We start from the raw sequence: 10,621 nt of genomic DNA, 5'->3' as shown, positions 1-10,621 counted from the left end.
AGACTTTTGAGAGGTGATCAGATAGATTATAAGGGTTTTCACCAGATCAGTGAACTAATTCATTGATGGATCCTTTGCTTAATTTTCTATTGGGAGGTGGTAGAACCTTTAAAAGGTGTGGCCTAGTATAAAGAGGTCACATTGTTGGGTCAATCCTTTGAAGGGGATATATTTCTCTAGCCTCTCATCTCTCTCTTTTTGCTTTTCAGCCACCATGAAGTGAGCACTTTTACTTCACCACATCCTCCTCACATGTTTTTCCTCTACAGATCCAGACACTAAGAGCCAAGTGACCATGAACTGAAACCTCTGAAACTACGAGCCAAAGTAAATTCCCTCCATTAAATTTATTTTTTCTCAGATATTTTTCACAGTGACAAAAGATGATTATCATACTACTCATCCTACATAAAATAGAGGCCAAGTGGCTCATTGAGAAATATGCATTTCAGAGGAAATTTATGCAAAGAGAGAACTCCATCCAAGGAAGTGCCATGTTTTCTCTTCCATTTAAACCAAATGATGCTGCCAGAAATATACTAGAGCACGACAGGGATTATCCTTAGGGGAGAGTGGCTCCTTAATTCGAAATCTGTCCCTCAGGGTGGGAAGAAAGATTATAATAGCCAGTTGGAGACCAACTGGGAAAATATAAATATTTTTCTTTTTTGTTTTGTTTTTTAACCCCATTCAATTCAATCCACTCAGCAGATGAGTAATTATTGAATGCTTTAATAACAGGAAGTAGAAATATTTCAAAATTAACTTGAACAAGCCATGTGCTTTATTTCATCAATTGAATAATACCTTTTTATAAATTCTTTTTTAAAATTGATTTTATTTTTTAAATACATGCAGGTAAATGGATGGAGTTGGAGAAGACAATGCTAAGGGAAGTTAGCCAATTCACCCCCTCCAAAAAAAAAAAAAATGCCAAATGTTTTCTCTGATATAAGGAGTCTCACCTATAGTGGGGTAGGGAGGGGGATCCCCGCATGGGAGGAACAGAGGAATAATACCTTCCTTTTGTGTCTCAAGAATGGTTGAACATGTGGGCTTTATATTTGACATCAAGCCCTCAAGTAACCTATGGTAATATCTTCACTATATTGAGATTTCTGATTACATATTTGATGAAAGAGTCTCTATTATTCTTATTCTTGCTCTATACTCTGGGTAAAGATTGTTTATTAGAAAAATATATAAATATATTTATACATAAATATATATTTTATATATGTAAACTTTACTCTGATTAATATCTTGGTAAATGCAGAATGAATTTCTTATTTACAGATGGGGATATGATAAGCAGTTTTCCTCATTATGTGTGTGTGTGTGTATGTGTGTGTGTACATATATATAGAGAGAGAGAATGAGAGAGAGAGAAACACCAATGAAATAATTCTGCAAGAATGACTTATTATTCATTATTTTTTAAGAAAATACATTATTGTTTTATTTGCTTCACATATAATCAGTAATATATTGGTTATTAATGAAAAAATTAAAACCAAGTCAATAAGTCCTGATACTATATGAACAAAAATTTCAAAATTACTACTGATAATGTAGAATCCATTTTACATTTAAAGAAAGTTACATCAGGCTTTATGTTTATGGAATAATTAAATTAAATATAATCTAGTCTCATGGAGAGATAAAAGATTCCAAGTAAATTTTATTTAAAGGAACTGCAGCATTTCAGAGAAGAGTTCTTTAATGTATAATTAAAATACATGTCTCATTAGGCAGAACTTGTTCAAATTCTCTTTAATTTTCAGTATGACAATGCATGATGTAGGAAATTTGCATAAATTATAAGTGTTGTAATGCTATTTTGTTTGGAAGAACACAAAATATTGAAAGTATAAATGGTCTATTGATATCCACATTGTTTACAGAATTCTAAAAACTATTTCTTACTCTATCCAAACAACATTATGTTGTATTGACAGATTAATTTGATGGATTTCTGGTGGAAAATGATAATAATAGTAAGTCCCACCTCAAAATTTTTCCTTAGAATATGATGCACCTTTTTATCTAGAAAATAATAGGTCAGTGGATTCTCAGTTTTACTTTTGAAAATCTAAGGATAAGATATTGTATTAGTTTCTTCAAAGTACAGATTTTATAGCACCAGGCATGGCAGCACATGTCTGTAATATCATCATCTTGGAGGCTGAGGCAGGAGAATTGAGAGTTCAAAGTCAGCCTCAGCAAAAGTGAGGCCCTAAGCAACTCAGTGAAACCCTGTCTCTAAAAAAAAAATACAAAATAGGGCTGAGGATGTGCCTCAGTGGTCAAGTGCCCCGGAGTTCAATCAAATACAAAAAAAATACAAACTTAATGAAAAACTATATCACTGTCATTTCAGATAATGTGCATAGGAAATGTTCTATAGACCATTAATCCATTTTATAGATTCTCTCCTAAATTATGAGGCTAGTCCTCTTCACTTGTTCTACATTTTGACACAAATGGTAGAACTTGTAACAATAAGAGACAGTTTTTAGAATTTACACACATTCAGATATTGATGAGGATTTTGGTTTTCCTTTTAGTAGTAGATAACTGAGCAACTTGGTCAGTGTCTAAGAATACTCAATTATAGCTAAGTCCATTCTTTATTTTGTATTAGTATAAAATATATTAATTAAATTTTAAGAATATGAAAAGTTTATATGGAAAATATCCATTTTTTAGTAGCAAATTATATTTAAAAATTTCTGAAGAACACCCTGTATTTCCAAGATGATATAAATCATAGATAAGCTCCCAAATAAAGCTGAACTAAACTTTCAAAATAATTCCAGTTATAATAATGAGAACAGAGATATTTCTACATATTCTGATGCAATGTTTATTATATTGTAAATAATGTATTTAAACAAGGGAAAATTTTATTTTTTCAAAATAGGGCATAATTGCATGTAACTAAAACCTGCTTTGCATTTGTGATTCTTTGGCTAAATCATCTGTCATGTCATTAACATTACTTTCATCAGCAGTGTTTTTTATTACTTCAAAATCATGTGTTCTTCTGGTAACAGCAATTTAAGGGAACTTCTATTAGTGTAAATTAAAATTGCTTTGAGGTGAAATGCTGACAATGATATAAAATATTTGGACATGTAAATATTGCCTGTAAATGAAGTCTCCAATAATATAAAAATTTTAATACTGATTGCCTTAGATGTCAGATATTGTGATCTAATGAATCAGCCCCAGAATTTTGTGGCCTAGGACAACAATCAGTGTGTTGTTTCTGTCTTTTCATGCCCTCACAGTTGATTGTGCTCAGCTAGTCAGTTTTCCTTTGATGACATTCTTTGGTGAAATTCAGATTGTGATGAGAGAATTATGTACCCCAAAAAGAATATTTATACATATTTAGAAATTTAAAATTTAGAGTAGGTGGGAATATTATATATACACACACATACATATATATGAGAGAGAAAGAGATGGAATGTGCAACTTCTGCTCTCACCTACTGTAAGTTTAAATTTAGATACAGTTAGCTCTCTGTTTCTGTGAGTTCTGCATCCATGAATTCAACCAACTGTCAATTGAAATTATTCAGAAAAATCACATTTCTAAAGAACATTTACAGACCTATTTCCTTGTTGTTTCCTTAACAATGCGGCATAACAACTATTAAGAAAGCACTTACATTTTTTATATATTATAAGCAATCTATGATGATTTTAAATGTAAGGGAAATATGTTCATTGATCATATGAAAATACTGTACCATCCCGTAAAAGGGTTTTGAACATCCACAGATTTTTACATCCAAGAGGAGTGGGTCCTGAAGCTGATCTCTCCACAGATATTGAGGGTTGAGCATAAATAATAAATGCCCTGCTCTTAATGTCTCTAAACTTGAATATGATGGGAAAACAAAATGCATATTAAATTACATATTAAAACAGAAAGAAAATAACTGTTTGGCAGTATGGGCAATTACAAAGCAGATGAAATTTCATATAAAATAAAATCTGAAACTATGTTTAATCCTAAAGAATTTTATAATGTAGTAGGTATCAAAAGAAAGTAAAGAAAAATAAATGCTAAAAATGCTGCACATGTATTTAGTGCATTCAGAGGAAGTTTGGCTAGAGAATACTTTGTATGTATGGAGTGACACAGTGTAGATTTAATTCTATAAAAATTGTCTTTTGAAAAGTCTTCAAATTAGGATGAGAGTGTTGGAAGAAAGTTGAGAGCAGCACACTTAGAGAACAAGCATAGAGAGCTAGGTAGGACAACAGGAGATATAGCAGCATCCTTTCAAGTAAAGGCGTCACCCCAAAGCTGCAACTTGGCAACATGCTCACTGGCACTTATAGCTTCAGAGCCATTCAAAATAAAGCCTCCCTGTGTATATTAGACATGGATGATTGTTTTCACTGATTTTATTTTCTAAAGTGATAGGTCTTTCTTTGGATGGCTTTGATACTTTGATTCCATCCTGCATATTTTTAGGAAATACTTTGTTACCATACTATCTTTTTATCCCCATCATTTACATTAATTCTTCAATGGACTCTAAATATTTCTAATGACTTCTATCATTAATTTGCAAACAAGAATAAGTAAAAGTGTAGAAACATTATTCTAGACATTTAAATGACCCCTCTATTGAGGGGCTGGTGAATTTCGTTTGCTGTTTAGAAGGATACAGTCTCTTATTCTCATTTTAGAGACAAATGGGACAGTCATTTAGTGTTGATTTTATCCTAAAATAAAATAAATAAATCAGTTTAAGAACCTATTCAAAATTGATTCATTTATCCTTTTTTGTTTGTTGTTGTTGTTTGTTTGTTTGTTTGTACTTAGTATTGAACACTGGAAAACTCAACCACTAAGCCACATCCCAGGCATCTTTATTTCTTATTTTAGAAGGGGTCTCAGTAAGTTGGTGAGGGCTTCACTAAATTGCTGATATTGGCTTTGAGCTTGTTGATTCTCTTGCCTCAGCCTCCCAAACTGCTGGGATTGAGGGCATGCAGTCACTGTGCCTGGAGATTCACTTATCTTACCAATACCAGTGGTTACTTTTTATGATGAAATCTTTGAAAGTCATAGCACCAATAATTGATTTTTTTCCATGATGAAGTTCAAAATTTTATTCAAATTTGTCAATCAAAAGTGATATTTTTATACTTAAACATTTAGTCAAATAATAATTAACTAATAAGATTAAAGCAAGATTTTTCTTATGTTTGATTTTATTTGATTATTTATTGTTTTTAGACATATTTGACAGTAAGGCATATTTTGATATTATACATACATGTATTGCAACCTATTACAGTTTTGTTCCCATTCTTGTGCTTGAACATGATGTAGAGTTACACGGGTCATGTATTCATATATGAGTATAGGAAAGTTATGTCCACTTCATTCTACTATTTTTCCTATTCCCATCTCCCCTCCCTTCCCTTCATTCCTCTTTGTCCAATCCAATAAACTTCCATACTCCCCCTCCACATCCTCCATTGTTATGGGTTAGTATCCACATGTGAGAACATTTCACCTTTGTTTTAGGGGGGACTAGTTTATTTCACTTAGCATGATACTCTTCAGTTCCACCCATTTACTGGCAAATACCATAATTTCATTCTTTTTTATACCTGAGTAATATTCCATTGTAATATATCACATTTTCTTTATTCATTCATATGTTGAAGGACACCTATGCTTGTTCTATGGCTTAGTTATTGTGGATTGAGCTGCTTAAATATTGACATGGCTGCACCACTGAAGTATGCTGATTTTAAGTCCTTTGGGTATAAGCCAAGGAGTGGGAAAACTGGGTCAAATGGTGTTCCATTCTAAGTTTTCCGAGGAATCTCTATATTTCTTTGCATAGTGGTTGCACCAATTTGCAGTCCCACCAGCAATGTATGAGTGAACCTTTTTCCCCACATCCTCACCAACATTTATTGTTACTTGTATTCTTGATAATTGCTATTCTGACTGCAGTGAGATGAAATCTCAGTATGGTTTTAATTTGCATTTCTCTAATTACTAGAGATTTTGAACATTTTTTCCTGTATTTGATGATAGTCATATTTCTTCTTCTGTGAACTGCCTGTTCAGTTCCTATGACCATTTGTTGATCAGGTGTTTTTTTTTTTTTTGCTTGTTTGTTTGTGTGTTTTTTTTTTTTTTAGTTATTTGCAAATCCTGGAGATCAGTGCTCTATCTGAGGTGCAGATAGTAAAGATGATTTTCTCCCATTCTATAGGCTCTCTGCTCGTGTTCTTGATTTTTTTTTTCCTGTTCAGTGAAGAACTTTTTGGTTTGATTCCATCCCTTTTATTGATTCTTGATTTTACTTCTTGTGCTTTAGGATTCTTATTGATAAAGTATGTTCCTGAGCCAATATGATGGAGAGTGGGGCCTGTTTTTTCTTATAGTATGTACAAGGTCTCTGGTCTACAAGGTCCTTGATCCACTTTGAGTTGAGTTTTGTTCAGGGTGAGATATAAGGTTCAACTGTAATCTACTACATATGGATTTCCAGTTTTCCCAGCACAATTTGTTTTAGAGGCTATTTTTTCTCCAGTGCATGTTATTTTATGCTTTAATCAATCCACACAAAAAATACTATAATCATCTTACTCCCATGAAAATAACCTTTCTTTTCTGGTAAAATAAACTCAATTACTGATTTAAGTTTGCCTTATATCTAATGTTTATTAACTTTCTGAATAAGTTCTCATTGTTTTCTTAGTGATCAGGTCATTCTTATTATCATTCTTCATGAAGTTCAACTGATTTAAAATATATTAAAATCTGTCATAAAACAAGGAATGAACAATGATATTGCATAAATCCTTCAGTGTCTTTGCATTTTGCTTTATCATCATTTTTAGTATGAGTATTTCTTGCTCCTTTTCACCCTACTTGAAAAGTATGTAGGGTTTTTAAAACACTTGAAAAAAATACTGCTAACTACAATTTGTTTAGCCTTATTAATGATACAATTTAAATTGCAAGGCCAAAGTAAGATTAATGGAATATCTAGTATAAACATGTAGTGAATTCAGTCATTTTATTTGCTCAATACCTCAATGCATGTAATTTACTCGTTCATGTGGGTTGCTTTTTTCTGTACCTTTAATAATTTGTACTTCAAACAGTCTTGAATAACTAGATTATTTATATTACATTTGCTTGTAAAAAGAAAATGGAACATGACAGAATCTAGTAACAAAAAAATCATCATTAAAAAATTCAAAGTTGAGTTATTACTTTTTATAAACATGCTTCTACCTTATTTATGAAATAACACAAAAATGTAATGGCTTTTTGTAGACCATTTATTGTTTTTGTTGTTGTTGTTTTTATTTGTTTGTTGTGGTACTGGGGATTGAACCCAGGGCCTTGTGCATGCAAGGCAAGCACTCTACCAACTGAGCTATATCCCCAGCCCTTCTAGACCATTTATAGTGTTAACATTTTTTTAAAAAAAATATGCTCATAATCATTTATGTTTTAGTTAATATTAAATAATTCAATTTAAAAAGAAGAGTATAGGTTTTTCACATCAATGCTATTAAGAACCAAATGAAGATTTAATATAGGCATTTTCTATTATTTTTAGTTCTTCAGTTTCTACCTTACCCTAAAATGTATCAGATCTTTTTTGTTTGTTTGTTTATAAATTGATTATCAGAATGACAAGCTTATCACTTGACTTGGAAGATTACCAAAGTCAATATTCTCATATTGCACATCAGGAAAGAAACCTCAAAGTGAATGACTATTCAAGGCATAGTAGTAAGTATCAAAAAGAGTCATATTCTTTACTTTCTTGCCTCTCTCCTTCTGTTTAGTATTAAGTCTGATACTATATGGAAAGAAACCTCTGTGTCTATATGTACCAGCAGAATATCAGATACAAACTTAGGATGATTTTGCAAACATCAGATACAGTAACAATATCTGTGTAACACCAGTTTAAAACCAATATTTATCTAGAGTTAGTGGTTTTTATTAATAACATTTTGCCTAAAGGAGTAACAGATAACTATAAGAACAAAAAGTTTGATCATATTTTAAAATGTGTATATGGCATACAAAGAGAAGATTAGATTTTCATGTGACAATTTCTTTGAAATGATTGAAAATTCATGACTACAATGCAAAAATAGCATTTAATTTTAGAGTTTGAATATCTACATTGTTCACAATAACATTAAAATAACTGTATTACAAAAAGGAGAGAAAATTTTAGAAAGTATACTACAAATACACATCTGATAAGTTCCCTTCATAAACCTGACTTTATGTTTAATTTTTTAGTCCTGTTATTTATGGAACTTTGCCTTCAGTTTTATCACAGAAGGTTATAATTAGTGAACTACATAAACCATCTGAGTAAATGAAATTCCCTCAGTAAAGAAATGTTTTCTAGTGTGACTGCTAATTACAGATGCACTGTTTTGGCTCTAGTCCATATTTATTAGTAAACTCTGAAACAAAGGGTTATTTCATATGGCTTATGAAACCAGTGATGGTTAATTAAGATATTCAGGATCCATTTTTGTTTATTTATGAATAAAATATAATTAACATCTTTTTTCTGCTACCACATTTCACATATGGGAGAAAAAAAATGTCGATAGTACTGTTCAGTAAATGACTTTGGTTTAGCATCTTTTTCATGATATTTACATCTGTATATCTCACAAAAATAAAAAGTTAAAGAAGAATTAAAAAAATGGGAAGGGAGGGAGGGAGGAAGGAAAAACTTCATTTAATAGAGAAGGGATAATGATAAGCACTATAGGTTTCTGTGTATAAAGAAAGAAGAAACTTTCCATATTTCACTATTTTAATTATATGATATGAAGAAACATATTCTGAAGTACTATATATATATATATATATATATATATATATATATACACACACACACATACATATGTGTAATTATATTTGTTAGACCTATTTGCCTTTATTTAGCCCAAAGTTCAATATGAACTGATTTTCATGTATAGAAATTTAGAAGAATTATTTTTCTTGTTTTTATATATTAAAGGGTTTCTGGAAAAAAAATAGGATCAGAAACAATATGAGAAAATATCTACAACATTGATTATAGGTTTGCATTCATTGCTGTTCTGAAGCCAAAAACAATATTATTATTTATAGTCAGTGTTATGTGCTCAAGGAGGTGTGTTGAGGAATAATCATTTATGTACAGCAACATTACAGTCACTAAAATTTTCATCAGTGATTAACTGGTTTGAAGAACAGAAGGAAGGTAGTGAATAAGATCCATAATGGCTATGACATTTGTTTGGTAATGATGGGCTGGATGCATTGGAAATCCTTATACTATGATCATTATAGGCTACTCAGGACATCTCTCAATTGAGGCATGCTATGCAAAGCAAAGATACTTTGTGGCATGTTTGATGGAGTCTCATTTTTTTCCAGCCACTTGGTAAACTATCATGAAATTCAGGACAATGAAAGGAAGTCTTTGATTTTGTGTGATAAGAGATTGGCAAAAGAGAGGATATGTTCAACCTTGACAGGCCCTCTTTACTGAAGTCATATCTTCAAGTCAGAGTAGAAGATGGAAATACAGAATGAGGAATTCAGTTGAAAAACTTTAAGAAACAGGAACTACAAAATTTCCTTGATCTTTCAGCATTCATGTCTCTCAGATCTCTTGTCCCAGAAAGTCCATATTTCTAAGCAACTCAATGGTTATCATTCATGAATCAGTATAAATTAATACCTGCAGCCATCCACACAAAGTGGAAGTCAAGAGTGTTGCCAAAAGTTATACCCACTGAGGTGGTTTCCCCTTATTGCTCACCCTGATGGCAACCCCTAAATAACACTGTAATTTCTTTAGCAATTATTTTAAGATAAGGGCAATATTTTACATAGGGCATTTGGAGAACTCCATGTTTTATTCTTTTATTGTTAAATAGTAATAATAAATCATACATATTATCATAACTGTAGACCGAACTAGTTAAATAGTATATGATGATTTGAATTCTAGCCTGCTGATAATATTTTACAATGAGAAAGACCCAATATTATAGTGTTACAGAAAGTATTTGTAAATTTATTTTATTAGCTTCATAGAGCACTGCTGTACGTATATATTCTTTTAAATATTAGTGTAGTAATTGCTTAATATATAGTTTATAGTTATATTCTATAAAAATAGTAATATCTCTTTGCCTATGACAAAAAATCTATAGGCTTCTTTCTTAGAAATTGAAGTTTTCCATTTAATTTTTTGGACATTTTAAAAGGACTCAATATCTTATTTTCCAGAAGAATTAATGTGGTGAGCCGCTTCTGCCGTTTCTGCAGATTATGGTCGCCATTACAAGATGGCGCTGGCTCCGCTGTGGTCTGTGACAAACAATTTCTTATCTGGGAAAGTTGGCACATGATTTTTCATCACCCTGTGAGAAAGTTCCACGCGGCAGCTTTGCATTGGGGCTTGGGATGCTTTATTAAGGCTGGGAGGGGCACCCGAGAGGAGGAAGAAGAAATATCCAGGGACCTGAATAAACTGTTGAAAGAAGATTCTCGAGTTGCGTATTCCTTGCGGGCAAGGGGTGGC

At 31.8% G+C, this 10,621-nt stretch overlaps 1 non-coding gene across 1 annotated transcript; it reads right to left on the bottom strand.

Moving 5' to 3' along the window:
* Positions 1-7,375: 7,375 nt before the first annotated feature.
* Positions 7,376-7,449, bottom strand: Trnaa-ugc (transfer RNA alanine (anticodon UGC)). Its single transcript has one exon. It is a non-coding gene; the product is annotated as a tRNA-Ala (tRNA).
* Between the last annotated feature and the right edge of the window lie 3,172 nt (positions 7,450-10,621).

Source organism: Marmota monax, unplaced genomic scaffold, assembly GCF_021218885.2.
Source record: "Marmota monax isolate L192 unplaced genomic scaffold, Marmota_monax_Labrador192_F-V1.1 WCK01_AAM20220418_F8-fsc00410, whole genome shotgun sequence".
In the NCBI taxonomy this organism is placed as follows: Eukaryota; Metazoa; Chordata; class Mammalia; order Rodentia; family Sciuridae; genus Marmota; species Marmota monax.
Note: the sequence above shows the minus strand (reverse complement) of the source record. Positions and strands in the feature narration are given on the sequence as shown.